Source organism: Camelina sativa, chromosome 20 (assembly GCF_030686135.1).
Source record: "Camelina sativa cultivar CO46 ecotype springtype chromosome 20, ASM3068613v1".
NCBI lineage: Eukaryota > Viridiplantae > Streptophyta > Magnoliopsida > Brassicales > Brassicaceae > Camelina > Camelina sativa.
This window is the reverse complement of record NC_141899.1, coordinates 31,844,888-31,860,379: the sequence shown is the minus strand read 5'-3', so window position 1 is coordinate 31,860,379 and position 15,492 is coordinate 31,844,888. Positions and strand designations below refer to the sequence as shown.

The 15,492-nt window shown below is 41.1% G+C and overlaps 1 non-coding gene across 1 annotated transcript; it reads left to right on the top strand.

Annotated features, from left to right (window-relative positions):
- The first annotated feature begins 9,071 nt into the window (after positions 1-9,071).
- On the top strand, positions 9,072-9,178 carry LOC147919714 (small nucleolar RNA R71). The gene has a single exon (XR_015594239.1). It is a non-coding gene; the product is annotated as a small nucleolar RNA R71 (small nucleolar RNA).
- Positions 9,179-15,492: the final 6,314 nt, after the last annotated feature.

Below are 15,492 nucleotides of genomic sequence, written 5' to 3'. Positions count from 1 at the left end.
GCGAAGAAGAATCGTGAATCGCCGCGCAGAATCGCCGATGAACGAAGGAGAGAGAATCGTCGGTTGAGGAAGGAGAGAAGCACGGCGAAGTGGAGAGAAAATTAGGTTTTCTTCATTAAGGGTAAAAAAGTCTTTTTCACCAAAAGGGGTACCCTTAAAAATGGACCCTTCCCAAGGACATTTTTAAAAAGTGGAAGGGAAAAAGGGGCATTTTTGCTTTTCCCCCAAATAAATATTATATTTTAAAACATTAAAGAGCAAATTGACCAATAAAGAGCAAATTGAACAAATTATATATATATATATATATATATGTGTGTGTAAAAATGATTATTTACTATGATATAAACTAATACATAAACTAAAGAGTTAATGCTGAAAAAAAACTAAAGAGTAAAATAATTAAAATCCAAATTATTTTGTATGTAACAAATTAAATGTATTCCCTATGAAATCATATGAAGTGCAATCAAGAGCTCCATATAATTATATGTTGGATCACAACAACTAAATATAATGATGAGTACAATAAAAATATGTATTACATTTTTTAGAGCTTAGAGAGAATTAACAAAATTAATTTAATTATTGTATTACAATAGTTTATTTTCTTAAAACATTGCATACTTTTACAAATAAAATATATTATGTAAGAAATAATCAAATATCTAGATAAAGAATAAAGATGATTTCTTTAGTTTGATTATCTTATTGTGAAATGATCAAAATTAATAATTTTTAGAATCTGCATGATATTTTTTTTGTATAGCCATCAAATTTTTATTATATATATGTAATGTAATTTTTTTATTATCATATGTAATTTAAAATTAAAAATAATAAGAAAACAAAGAAAAAAGGAAACAATACATAAAACAAAGAAATAAAATTGAAAACACAATATAAGATATATCCAACAAAATATATAATTAAACACTTACAGTGAGCTTGTAAACAAAAAAAATACTTACAATGAGTTTTCAACCCATGCAAAAACATAAAAAAAAAAAAAAAGTATTTAGAATTTGAGATATGGTGGAGGAGGATGTGAGAATGGTTATTTATAGGATTTGTAGTGATAGAAGTTATTTCTAAAATAATTTAATTAGTGGAGTTACAATTTTAATTGATAGTGTGTTTAATTGAAAATGAATGGAGGAAAACAATAGTCAATTCACAATTTATTTAATTTCAGTTACAAATTAGTAGTAATTAGTGAAATTAAAGTATGAATTTTCAGTTATAAATTAGTAGTAATTAGTGAAATTTCAGTTTTAAATTTAATTAGAAATAAATATTAAATATCAAATTAAATATCAAATTGACCAATAAGGAGAGATCAGAACTCTACTTTTATATATATGATTTTATTACAAAACATTTGTTTCAAGAACATATTATAATTATTTTTTGTCAACAGCGTAAATAGATTAGTTCAAAAGAACCAATTGGTGGGTACATTGTTTACAAAAGTGACATAATGCAGGGTGATACGAACTTTTCGTACCAAAAGATCTGCTTTTACATTAGCATTAAGAGGAATAAGTTATAAAGAGAAAGTTAACATATTATAAACATTTATTTAATAGTAATTCACAAATATACTTCAAAATTCAGAGTGCATTTAATTTTTTAATTATCAATGGTCTTTCCTTACAATTCATAATTTATAAACATATAAATGAATATTTTCCATGACATATATTTGCAATTGCATGTACACTTCATCTATAATCTAAGTAAAGAGTTAGACAAATTAGGTGAAGAAATGTTTGAGGAAGTGACAACGGGTGACTGTTTGCAGACAACTTTGACAAAGGATAGTTCGGAAGGATATGTGCACCAAGAATCAGGATTCTATAAGGAATTGTTGGATACTTACAGAGAGGTCGGTCATTGAGTCAGAATTATGTGAAAATCTAGGGGAGACCCTGGAGGAAAAAATGGTGCTCGGAAAGGGAAACTTCAGCAAATCTACAATCTGCCCTAAGCCAACCACCACCTCGTGCGTAATGTCGTGCAGCAGCTTGATACATGCATCTCCAAAAGACTTCCCGATCACTAATCCGATCATCCCATCGAGCAGCATGATCGATCCTCTTGTCAAGCTACCAATCCAAGATTCTGATGACTGGTCGGAATTGAAGGCGCCAAAAGTGGAGCTAGAACCTCTTCCATCCGGGCTAAGGTACGCCTTTTTAGGGCCAAACTCAACTTATCCTGTTATTGTCAATTCTAGCCTAACGGAAAAAGATATGAAACTGCTCTGCACCAAATTAAGAAATAATAGACGAGCAATATGTTACACTCTAAATGATATTAAGGGAATCTCACCCGATCTCTGCACCCATAGGATAAATTTGGAAGATGAGTCCTACTCTAGTGTGGAACCTCAGCGTAGGCTGAATCCGAATTTAAAGGAAGTAGTAAAAAATGAAATATTGAAGCTTCTTGACGCTGAAGTTATCTATCCTATCTCTGATAGTACTTGTATATTTCCAGTGCATTGTGTTCAAAGAAAGGGGGGATCTGTAATGACCCGTAACTGGAAATATGGACCCGACGGAGAAACATGTCCAAAGACGAGGAGGAACCTCGAGAAAATGGAAACAAGAAAAACTCGAGGAAAGACTAAGAGACTTGCGAGAGAAGTCATCAAGTTGACAGATGAACCAAGACGGGGAAAGGGTCAGGAATCGTTAGAGTTTCCAGTGATTTGGACAAAGGATGGTCGAGGTTGATGGAAGAGACTGATACTAAGATTTTTGTGTCTCCTAGCAGGTTCAATTAACCTTACGTAGTTGTAGTACTTAAGGTGTCAATCCAGTTGGGAAAGTTTACTATCACTCAAAATGCAATCAAGATGTCACAAGTTAAGCCAATTCAAAGAGTGTTTTTATCTAACAGTCCTAGAATGATCAAAATGCGAAACGGAAGTGAGTCACAGAACTAGAAACAAGAATGCATGACAAGAAGCGAAAGTGAATAAAAACGCAAACGATTCTAAGCATGAACAAACGAAACAGTTCCAGGAATGTAATAAAAATCAGAAAGAAAGAAGTCCTGAGAATGGGGTAATTGATGTCGGTGGAGTATCCTAGTCTAAGGAGTGTTTAACATACCACAAGCAAGGTATCCCTAAACAATGAACATCACAACTTAGCTAATCCAATCTCTTGGCAAAAGCTACTCAGACTCAACCACTTCCATACCTAGCTCTCGCTAGAGAAACGTGGTCGAGCAGGCATGACAAACAAGTTCATTCACGTCAACAAACATCCTAGACAACTAATCTCTTAGGCTAGGAACGTAAGTCTCTGGCACTAGTTGGTCAGACATTTCATCAAACACCTTTTGGGTGCGGAAATGTCTCGAACCTAGTTCCAATTGATCAGAGAGAAACTAGTAATTCTAACTCTAGTCCAGAAGGGAATCATATAATCAAAGCTTAAACACTCTACATCCTAAGATCTTCCACCTAATCTATCCCATCCTCAAGAACTAACACACTACTCCGATCCGAAAATCATAGTCAAGGATGCAAAAACAGAAATCATTGAATCAAGCATAATAAGATAGATAAAAATAAGATGAACAACTTTGTAGAAGGAATCAAATGCAAAATCTGAATAAATCTCAAAAATATCGGAATACAAGTCTCAGAACGTATTGGTGGCTAGGTTCAGAAACCTTCTGGGAACGAAAACGAGATTAAAAGATAAGATGTCTCAGCAAAGACTTAACAAAATGTATATATAGTAGTCCAACATGGAAAGCCCTAAAACTTAAAACGACAAGGTAAAGCGTCGGTTCGGTAATCTCCTGAAGCGTGTGAAACCAAACGTCTTTCTTCCCGACATGTGCGATCGAGTCTGTGTGCGTCGAATGGAATGTAATGTCATCATGGCTCGGACGGAAGGCTGAGGAGCATGGCTCGGACGGATGCTGGGAAGCACGGCTCGATCAAACAAGCTGGAGTGCATGGCGGGGAAGCATGGCTCGAGCGTGGTGTATACGCATCCACTAAAACGATGATAACTCTTGAAACACACCTCCGATTGACTTGAAATAAACGGCATTGGAAAGATAACTCAATTCCCTACAACTTTGATGAAGACGTCGAAAGCTAAATCCCACTCGAGTGGGATGGCTCGAACGGATGGCTCGGACGGAACGCAGATGGTGACAATGGCTCGGACGAAACGGAGATGGTGACAATGGCTCGGACGAAACGGAGATGGTGACAATGGCTCGGACGAGACGGAGATGGTGACAATGGCTCGGACGAAACAGAGATGGTGACAATGGCTCGGACGAGACGGAGATGGTGACAATGGCTCGGACGAAACGGAGATGGTGACAATGGCTCGGACGAGACGGAGATGGTGACAATGGCTCGGAAAAAACGGAGATGGTAACAATGGCTCGGACGAGACGGAGATGGTGACAATGGCTCGGACGAAATAGAGATGGTGACAATGGCTCGGACGAGAATGGCTTTCAACATCTCCTAAATACCTGAAATACTCCAAAATGCACAATGTATGCAAGGATGATGCAAGAACTACCTAGACGTGCAAAGTGTATAGAAAGAACCAGAAAACGATGCAAACCAATGAGTTATCCTAGCTAAATGCATGATAAAAATAGGCTAAGGAGAGACAAAATATAGACATATCAACTCCCGCAAACTTACTCTTTGATTGCCCTCAAGCAAACAATCAAGAATAGAGTATGGAGAAGAGGTGTGAAGATGGGGTCTCAGAACCTAAATCATGCTAAATAAAATAGTTAGAATCAAGGTCCTTGTTTTTAGTTCTATGATGCATGGTGAAGGAACTCTATTTTTTTTCTACACATGCAATCCTATCAATCATTCCCTTTAACATTCATTAACAGAGAACCGTGAATCAAGCTAAGCAATGTCGTTGAACTCATTTGGCTAGGGTGAAAGGTTAGAGACTTAGATGGTCTCCTTCTCGAGTGGTTTCATCAATACAGGACAAGGTTCTCTCACGAAAATGAGTTGAGCTTAAGAGAAGGCTAACGGTTGAAACCAACTGATACATACAAGAGCAGCGCCCTGTCTACCCAAAGAACGTTCCAAACCGAAGTTGGTTCTACCCTTCATCACAAACATTGTCTCAAACCCAATCTTTCATTCTTTACACTTGGTCTTAGGAGGAGTTCACTTCTTATCATTATAGCGGATTGGGATATCTTTATTATCAGTAAGGTTCTTTTTCTTTTCTTCTAAGGAATCTAGACATCTTAAACATTTTACTTTCTTTTCTTTGTCTAATCTTTTCGTTTTATGCCCAGAACCAATAACTCATTATTTTGCTCAACCCAAATCCTTTACTAGACTTGTAAACCTTGAAAACACATCCCCCTTCTAAAGATTTTCTACCCTTTACTTTCTTTTTACACTTCACTCTTCTGCACAAATCCATACACAATACCCAAAATTCGAGTTCTCACCTAGTCCTACTAGTCCGGATAACGCGAACTAGAACTACACAGGATCCTACTCTTGTCGGTTAAAACCTAACACTTTCTAACAAGCTCAACTCGGAAAAAGGCCTGACACTCAAGAATACAATTGGCTTGAAAGAACGGTTGGTTAAGGGTGCGGAGAACTGTTCCAAAGATGGGAATCAGCTACTTGGATTGACAAGGGTGGTAAAAATGTGAAAGACAATCCAAGTATGTATATGGTATCCATGAGTTCAACTTCAATGCATAACAGGATAATTGCAAGTCAGGATTAGGTTCAAGTAGATATGGAATGATATCAATCCAAAACATGCTTCAATCTTAAATTTTCAAGTTCAATCAACAAGCATCAAAGAACTAAGAACAAGGGCCTTGATCCTATCCTATTGAATCCAACATGCTAACAAGGTTACAGTCATCATCAACCCCTATGCTAAATGCAACAACCCTATATGAATAAACCTAGACTCAATCCTAATATGCAATTGCAAACTACATGAACACTCTGTTTTTGTGGAAATTTTCGAAATTTTTTCAAATTTTTATGGTTTTTTAATGCAAATAGATGGATGCGTACTCAAACATGATATGATGCAAAAATTTGAAATAAGAATCACAAAACATGACATTAGATACATCATCTCAAACCTACCCCCAAACTTAAATTACACAGTCTCCTGTGTAAGAAAAATTTGTAGGAGGATTTAAGAATCACAACAGAAACAATGCAGGAATGAAATGGTATGTACAAAGGAAAGGTCGGAGTACCTCAGTAGTAGAAGAAGGAGTCCGTGCTCACCCAAGGAGGAGCGTGAAACTGACTCTGTCCTTCGCCTTGTTCGGGATTCACGGGTGTGACATCAGCTGGTTGGTCGACTTGCTGCTCAACCGCTTGCGTGCCCTGATGATCACCTTGAGCTTCAGCTCGCCGCTCAACCTCAACCTCATGCTCATCTCGAGCTGCAGAACAACGCGCTGATCGGTGACTAGAAGAGGCTCTGGAACCTCGCGAACCGTGTCTCCTTCTCTCCCTGGACTCATGTGACGAGTGGCGTGAAGGAGCGGGTGAAGGCGGACGCTCCCGTGACACATATGAAGATTGACGTGCTAGGGAGGGAACCGGAGAGAGTGTTCTCTGACGAGTTGGCTCGCTAGAGACTTTGTGTGTGGCTCGAGAGAGGGGCTCGATCGGGTGTTGGGTTGAGTGGCTCGAGTGTGGTAGTTGGAGCGTGTGCGGAGTGAGATTGGCTCGAGCGTGACAGCGGAGGCATGGCTCGAGCGAGTGCAGAGTGATGAACCTCTCGGGATGGGTCGAGTCTGATTCCACGCCGTCGGTTGAACCTTGTTCGAGTCGATGATGGTTGAGAACGCACAGTGGTGGTTGAACTCTGCAACACCTCTTCTTCATTATCCCATACCTCTTCCTTAATTTCCTTGGAGGAGAACTTCTCATTGTACCTTGGAGCTTCTTGATTTTCCCACTCATCTTCTTCACCATAGCTGTTAACTCTTTCACTGAATCCCTTAGAATCTGAGTATTTTGTAGTTCATACAAACTGTTAAGAGCGGGGGGACGTGACTCTTGCGGTTGGTGAGGTTTAGGAAGTAGGTCTTGACGCTTAGGGAGGGTAACGACTGCACTCGAGTTGGAGAATGATCGAGTGACACTTTGAGTTTTCTCTTTGGTTACCAAAACCTCAGTTTCTGCCTCATTCACATCCTCAAAGATGTCAAACCCAGATTTCTGATCTTTCTCTTTAATCACAAAGGTATGTCCATCAATAGTTGGTTTCTTCCTAGAATCCCTGATATCAAACTTCATCTTGAAGTTTTTACCCAGATTGAGATCAATCATCCCCTTCTTGACATCAATGACTGCACCAACTGTAGCTAAGAAAGGTCTTCCTAGGATTAGTGGATCTTTAGGCTCTTCATCCATTCCCAGCACCACAAAGTCAGTAGGAATCTCAGCTTGTCCAATTTTGATGGGCAGGTTCTCTAATAGACCATGAGGCAATCTAGTAGTCCTATCAGCCAATATTAAGCGGAGGTTGCATGACTTGTATTCGTTGAATCCTAGCCTCTGAGCTACAGACAGTGGCATGAGGCTTACTGAAGCACCAAGATCACATAGGCACTTTTTGAAGGCCAATGGACCTAGAGAACAAGGCAAGGTGAAAGAACCAGGGTCCTCTAGCTTCTTTGGGATAATCATCTTCTGAATGACAGCCTTGCATTCATGAATAACCTCACCTATGTCATGCCCTACCCTCTCATCTTCCAGAGCCTTAGCTTGAGCTCCTTTAGCTATCTCTTCCTTTTCTTTGGTCTTTTCGCTTACCAAGTCAGTTAAAAACTTCTGATATTGAGGCACAAGTGCAAATGCATCAAGCAAAGGCATCCTAAGTTCAATCTCCTTGACTTGGTTTTCGAACAGAGCTTTGTACTTCTCAGTAATCTGCTTCTTAAACCTCACTGGAAATGGTAGAGGTGGCTTGTATTGTGGAGGAATGAATCTCACAGGTTTATCCTTGGGAGCAGTGGGTTCTTTAGTAGCTTCAGGATCAGATTGTTTGGCTGACTCAATTGGATCCTTGAGCCCCTCGACAGGATCCTTTATCTGAACTTCATCTTGAAGAAAATCCTCCCCATCTAAACTCTCAGTGTCCTCAGTGAGCCGTACATCTACAACTTGGGTGGTGATGGCATGGATAGTAGCATAGTCCTTGGGGTTTTGAACTGCTTTTCCGGGTAGTTGGCCAGTTGTTGGGGTAGAAGTAGAAACAGTCTTGCCTTCCATGTACTTCATCTTGGAGTTAAGAGCTTCAAACTTAACATTCAGATCATTGTAAGAACATTCCATCCGCTGACTAAGTTCAACAAATTTCTTAGCCGTATCCAGAGAACCTCTAGCTTGACCTTGAAGAAGTTGTTGCAGCATGTGCTTCATTTCTTGATCTGGAGCTTGAGTAGGTTGAACTTGTTGAGGGGAAAATCCTGGTGGTGGTCCGGAAGGAGCGTGAGAACTTTGCTGGAACTGTTGCTGGAACTGTTGCTTAGGCACGAATCCTTGATTGTAATGAACAAAAGGTTTTTGCGGACCTTGTTGTTGCTGCTGAGAAGGGTACACCTGATCTTGTGGATTTACAACATTGGTGCTCCGGTAAGACAAATTGGAGTTCGTCTTGTAGGGGTTATAACCCATGTTGTATCCACCTTGATTCTGGACGTAGTTGATTGCTTCAGACTGCTCACCCTTCCCATCCTGAACTTGAAAAGGGTCATCCTCAGATACGAAATGGAAAGTATGTTGCTGACTTAGCAAGAGGCGGTCAAGCTTGTCATTGACATTCTTAAGGTCCCTCTTGTACTTCTCCTCAGACCCAGCGTCACCGCGAACTGTGCGGTCATAATCCTCATTGTAGTTGCCGTCAGACTGAGCGAGATTCTCAACCAGTTGCCATCCTTCCTCAACGTCTTTGTTCAAGAAATTACCGTTAGAAGCAGTGTCAAGCAGCATGCGGATTTTTGGAAGTACACCACGGTATAGAGTGCTCAGCAGTGACTCGTTGCTGAAACCATGGTGTAGGCACTGGCTGTGGTAACCCTTGAAACGCTCCCAGGCTTCACAGAATGATTCTGAGCTCTTTTGACTAAAGCTGGAAATCTCATTCCTGAGGCGTGCTGTTCTAGAGTTGGAGAAAAACTTGGCCAAGAATGCTTTCTTGCAACCATCCCAGGTCGTGATTGATCCCTTGGGAAGGTTTTTCTCCTATTGATGAGCCTTGTCTCCTAGGGAGAAAGGGAAGAGGCGCAACTTGTAACCATCCTCACTAACGCCGTTGATCTTGGTGAGACCACAAAGACGGTCGAACTCGTCCAAGTGGTCAAGTGGATCCTCCATAGGCAACCCGTGAAACTTGTTTCCTTGGATCATGGTGATCAGACCACTTTTGAGTATGAGTGTTCGGTGCATCCCCAGCACCAATGTTTCGCGGTCCCTGATGTGGTTCATGCTGTTGTTCCATAGTGACGTGTGCGGGATGCTCAATGGGTTGACGAGCTTGTCGTGGGCGTTGCAACCGGTTGATTTCGTCGATCACAGGAAGGAGATTCTGATGCCCTCTTGATCTGGTGTGCATGCAAGGTTGCAATCAACAGGAACCTGAGATGCAAAACAAATAAGCAGAAAACAAAAACAAGTGAGTACTCGGAATGATAAGTGTAACGGAACTTAATCTTGCAAAACTTGAAATCTTAAATGTAGCAAAAAGAATCCCAAATGGCAACGGCGCCAAATTGATACTAAGATTTTTGTGTCTCCTAGCAGGTTCAATTAACCTTACGTAGTTGTAGTACTTAAGGTGTCAATCCAGTTGGGAAAGTTTACTATCACTCAAAATGCAATTTGAAGATGTCACAAGTTAAGCCAATTCAAAGAGTGTTTTTATCTAACAGTCCTAGAATGATCAAAATGCAAAACGGAAGTGAGTCACAGAACTAGAAACAAGAATGCATGACAAGAAGCGAAAGTGAATAAAAACGCAAACGATTCTAAGCATGAACAAACGAAACAGTTCCAGGAATGTAATAAAAATCAGAAAGAAAGAAGTCCTGAGAATGGGGTAATTGATGTCGGTGGAGTATCCTAGTCTAAGGAGTGTTTAACATACCACAAGCAAGGTATCCCTAAACAATGAACATCACAACTTAGCTAATCCAATCTCTTGGCAAAAGCTACTCAGACTCAACCACTTCCATACCTAGCTCTCGCTAGAGAAACGTGGTCGAGCAGGCATGACAAACAAGTTCATTCACGTCAACAAATATCCTAGACAACTAATCTCTTAGGCTAGGAACGTAAGTCTCTGGCACTAGTTGGTCAGACATTTCATCAAACACCTTTTGGGTGCGGAAATGTCTCGAACCTAGTTCCAATTGATCAGAGAGAAACTAGTAATTCTAACTCTAGTCCAGAAGGGAATCATACAATCAAAGCTTAAACACTCTACATCCTAAGATCTTCCACCTAATCTATCCCATCCTCAAGAACTAACACATTACTCGGATCAGAAAATCATAGTCAAGGATGCAAAAACAGAAATCATTGAATCAAGCATAATAAGATAGATAAAAATAAGATGAACAACTTTGTAGAAGGAATCAAATGCAAAATCTGAATAAATCTCAAAAATATCGGAATACAAGTCTCAGAACGTATTGGTGGCTAGGTTCAGAAACCTTCTGGGAACGAAAACGAGATTAAAAGATAAGATGTCTCAGCAAAGACTTAACAAAATGTATATATAGTAGTCCAACATGGAAAGCCCTAAAACTTAAAACGACAAGGTAAAGCGTCGGTTCGGTAATCTCCTGAAGCGTGTGAAACCAAACGTCTTTCTTCCCGACATGTGCGATCGAGTCTGTGTGCGTCGAATGGAATGTAATGTCATCATGGCTCGGACGGAAGGCTGAGGAGCATGGCTCGGACGGATGCTGGGAAGCACGGCTCGATCAAACAAGCTGGAGTGCATGGCGGGAAAGCATGGCTACTAAAACGATGATAACTCTTGAAAAACACCTCCGATTGACTTGAAATAAACGGCGTTGGAAAGATAACTCAATTCCCTACAACTTTGATGAAGACGTCGAAAGCTAAATCCCACTCGAGTCGGATGGCTCGAACGGATGGCTCGGACGGAACGCAGATGGTGACAATGGCTCGGACGAAACGGAGATGGTGACAATGGCTCGGACGAAACGGAGATGGTGACAATGGCTCGGACGAGACGGAGATGGTGACAATAGCTCGGACGAAGCAGAGATGGTGACAATGGCTCGGACGAGACGGAGATGGTGACAATGGCTCGGACGAAACGGAGATGGTGACAATGGCTCGGACGAGACGGAGATGGTGACAATGGCTCGGAAAAAACGGAGATGGTGACAATGGCTCGGACGAGACGGAGATGGTGACAATGGCTCGATGAAATAGAGATGGTGACAATGGCTCGGACGAGAATGGCTTCCAACATCTCCTAAATACCTGAAATACTCCAAAATGCACAATGTATGCAAGGATGATGCAAGAACTACCTAGACGTGCAAAGTGTATAGAAAGAACCAGAAAACGATGCAAACCAATGAGTTATCCTAGCTAAATGCATGATAAAAATAGGCTAAGGAGAGACAAAATATAGACATATCAGAGACCAAAAGAAAATGGCCGTGGAAGAATGGCAAGGAAAAGACGTCACAGACGGGAGGTCCGGAGACGGCCGAGAAACGTGTATGTCATGGACGGGAGGTCCGGGGACGTACGAGGAAAGTCAATCTCGGATGAGAGGACCGAGAACTGACGAAGAAAGACTAAGTCTCAGATGAGAGAATCGAAGGTTGACGAAGAAAAATAAATTCGGATGTAAAAATGTGTATTTGCGGACAAGCGCGGGAGCTTGGGACGCAAGAGAGCCGTGGGAAGGATGGAAGAAGTGGAAAGGTCTCTCAGAGGGCTGAGAAATGCCATGTGTCACCATCACAAGCTCTCTCTCTAGAGAGTGAGATCCACTCGCGGGTGAGTGAGACTGGAGTGCTCTGTATGCAAAATTTCTGTCACTTATCAAACACAAATTGCCACTTGCCTAGACAGAAAACTTGACCAAGGGCTTATAAAAAGCCTCTTTGGTCTCTCATTTTCGACAAAGCCTCTCTCAAACACAAAACTCTTGCAAATTTTTCTCTCAACAAATTTCTTGAAGACAATCAAAAGACTTCCAAGGGAGGAAGAGGAAGAAGCTCGGCGGAGCTAGAGGAGGAAGAGGAGGCGAAGCGCTATCGGATTCACGGTGTGGAGGTGGAGCTCGACTCAGTCAATCATCGGCCTAAATCACTGTGAGTTGAAGATGAGACCCTAGATTTGTTGAGTTTTACTCTTGGTGTGAGTCTAGAGAAGTACATGAGCTTGGGGGCTCATGTGACTCTCTTGTTTTCTTGAGTGTTGCATGTTTATCTTTTAGATATACATGGCAACAAGTTGAGATATGGGGTAGAGACTAATATGCACACATGTAGTGTGGCATCTAGTCTTGTTTGAGGTTAAAAGATCATGCATGCATAAAGAATTAAGTAAATCGCTTGCATGTAAGGTCAGATCCGATATAGATGATCATGCATGCATCATTGGTGAAATATTTCTCAACCGGATGGGTAGAAAAATTTAAGTGGTGAAATGGGTGAAATTTGCAATAATTAATTGCATATTTTAAGAATTTTGTTTGTAGCATGCATGATAGAATTTAGAGAAAATTGGGGTAGAATCACTTGCATGTTAAAGAAAAATATTTAAGAAATGATTCTTAATTTTTCCTTGAGAATTGGTTGAGTTGCATGTATGTGGATGTGGTCTTAAATTCTTGAATTTCGTTTCTTGCATGTTAAAAATTTTTGGTTGATTTTTCCTTGCTTGTTTCTTGCATGAGTTGCTTGATTTCTTGCTTAGAAATGGTTTGATAATTAAGTACTTGATTCTTTGTGTCGGTAGACTTAGAATAAATACTTGTCTAGCTAGTTCTCATGTGTCATGGTGGACTAGCAATCGACATCTGTCCCCAAGTGAATGTGAAGTTCCGGCGAGTTAACCTTGAGGGTCTCGTGGCTGGACAAATCGGTGTCTAGTGAGAGACGAGACCAATTTTGTACATGACGATGCAAGTGTGTGTGATCCGGTTGGTAGCCTTTGTGGTTTCAACGCGGTATGGTTTGGGGAGTTGGGACAGAAGGTCATTGGGTCCCTAGGTTGCGTGTGTGAGAGGAAGTTTAGTGTGTACCAAGGGTGGTAGCATCACTAGTAATTTCATTCCCATGAGTTTTGGGAGTTGTGTTGAGATAGCCTATGGTGGCTATGAGTCTAGAAGTGTCATGTTGGGTCATTTCTAGATCTTGATTGCTTGATTGCTTGATTGCTTGATTGCGTGATTGCTTCTTTGCTTGTTTGCTTGTTTGCTTACTTGCTTGCTAATCGCTTCCACTTAGTGAGATTCTGATTGTGGTTGTGAGTAGATGTTTGGGGGTAGTTGGATTGAGAAGTTTGCATGTTAGAGAGTCTCCCAACTCACTGAGTAATCATGGATTCCTCTCCTTGGACTGTTTTCTTGCAGGGAAAGTATGTGGGTAGAGTTGGGCAACTAGGAAAACCGGATAGGATGTTTTGTGTTATGTGATTGCTTGAATGAAACTTCTTGTTTTCCTTGACATGCATTTTGTCAAAATGAATCCAACTGTTTTACTTTGTATTCTTGTTTTGATCGCAAACATTATACATAAGTAAATCGAGATATTTTCTATATATTCGGAAAAGTGGAAAAGTACATGGTCTAGTCCGGACCCACACAACGCCGCGCATGCCCCAAAGGTTGCAAAGCCATAGGTGTAGGCGCAGCGGATAGGTGGTGGCTAGTGGACTGGTCGGGGAACCTAATTCGTTGGTAGAACCTCGACTGGACTGCCGCTGCCTACCTCTTAGTGACGCTCTCCCGGGCCTGTCCGCGGTTTGTCCGGCCGAGTGACAGATGCGGTTTGGGGGCGTTACAGGATTACTGTGATCCAAAATGAGAAAGAAGAATTGATCCCCACTAGGAAGATTACGGGGCAAAAAATGTGTATAGACTACAGGAAGCTTAATGCAGCCTCTAGGAAAGATCATTTTCCTTTGCCTTTCATCGACCAAATGTGGAAAGGCTTGCTAACCACCCTTATTACTGTTTCCTTGACGGATATAGTGGATTTTTCCAAATCCCAATACACCCGGCTGATCAGGAAAAGAACACTTTTACATGTCCCTATGGCACTTTTGCGTATAAGAGAATGCCTTTTGGCTTGTGCAACGCTCTTGCGACCTTTCAAAGATGCATGACGTCTATCTTCTCAAGTTTAATAGAAGATATGGTGGAGGTATTCATGGATGATTTTTCCGTGTATGGATCCTCTTTCTCTTCTTGCCTTTCAAACCTTTGCCAAGTGCTAAGAAGGTGTGAATAGACTAATCTAGTGCTGAATTGGGAAAAGTGTAATTTCATGGTTCAAGAGGGGATAGTCCTTGGCCACAAGATAACGGAGAAAGGGATTGAGGTTGATAAAGCTAAAATTGAGGTTATGGTTCAGTTACAACCCCCAAGGTCGGTATGGGACGTCAGAAGCTTCCAGAATGGTGTAGCCGACCACTTGTCTAGGCTGAGGATTGAGGATTCGGTCCATATAGATGACTCGATGCCCAAAGAGAGGCTGATGCATATAGATTTCCTGGAAGAAATGAGCCACACGATAGGGCACACAATCGCACACTCTGTCCCCGACTCGATAGGGCTGATCAAGTTCATGGCGATCGAGTCTGCTAAGTTACCTTGGTACTCAGATTTCGTGAACTACATGGTGTGCGGAGAAGTTCCTCACGATTACGACGACCACAAAAGGAAAAAGTTCTTCAGGGACGTGAACAACTATTACTGGGATAAACCCTATTTATACAAGAAAAAGACTGATGGTTTGTTCAGACGATGTATAGCTGAGGAAGAGGTACAGAGAGTACTCGAACACTGCCCTGGATCCGCCCATGGTGGTCATTTTGCCACTTTTAAGACCATCCAAAAAATCCTTCAAGCCGGCCTTTGGTGGCCAACCACGTACAGAGACACACAACTTTTCATAACCAAGTGTGACCCATGCCAGAAAATAGGCAACATTGGCAAGAGGAATGAGATGCCTCAACAACCCATCCTGGAGGTTGAAGTTTTTGATGTTTGGGGAATTGACTTCATGGGACCCTTCAATCCACCATCGAATGGAAATATGTACATCTTGGTGGCAGTCGATTATGTCTCCAAGTGGGTTGAAGCAATTGCTAGCCCGGCTAATGATCACAAGGTCATAGTCAAGATGTTCAAAACATTATTTTTCCTAGGTATGGAATCCCTAGAGTAATAATTAGCGATGGAGGAACTC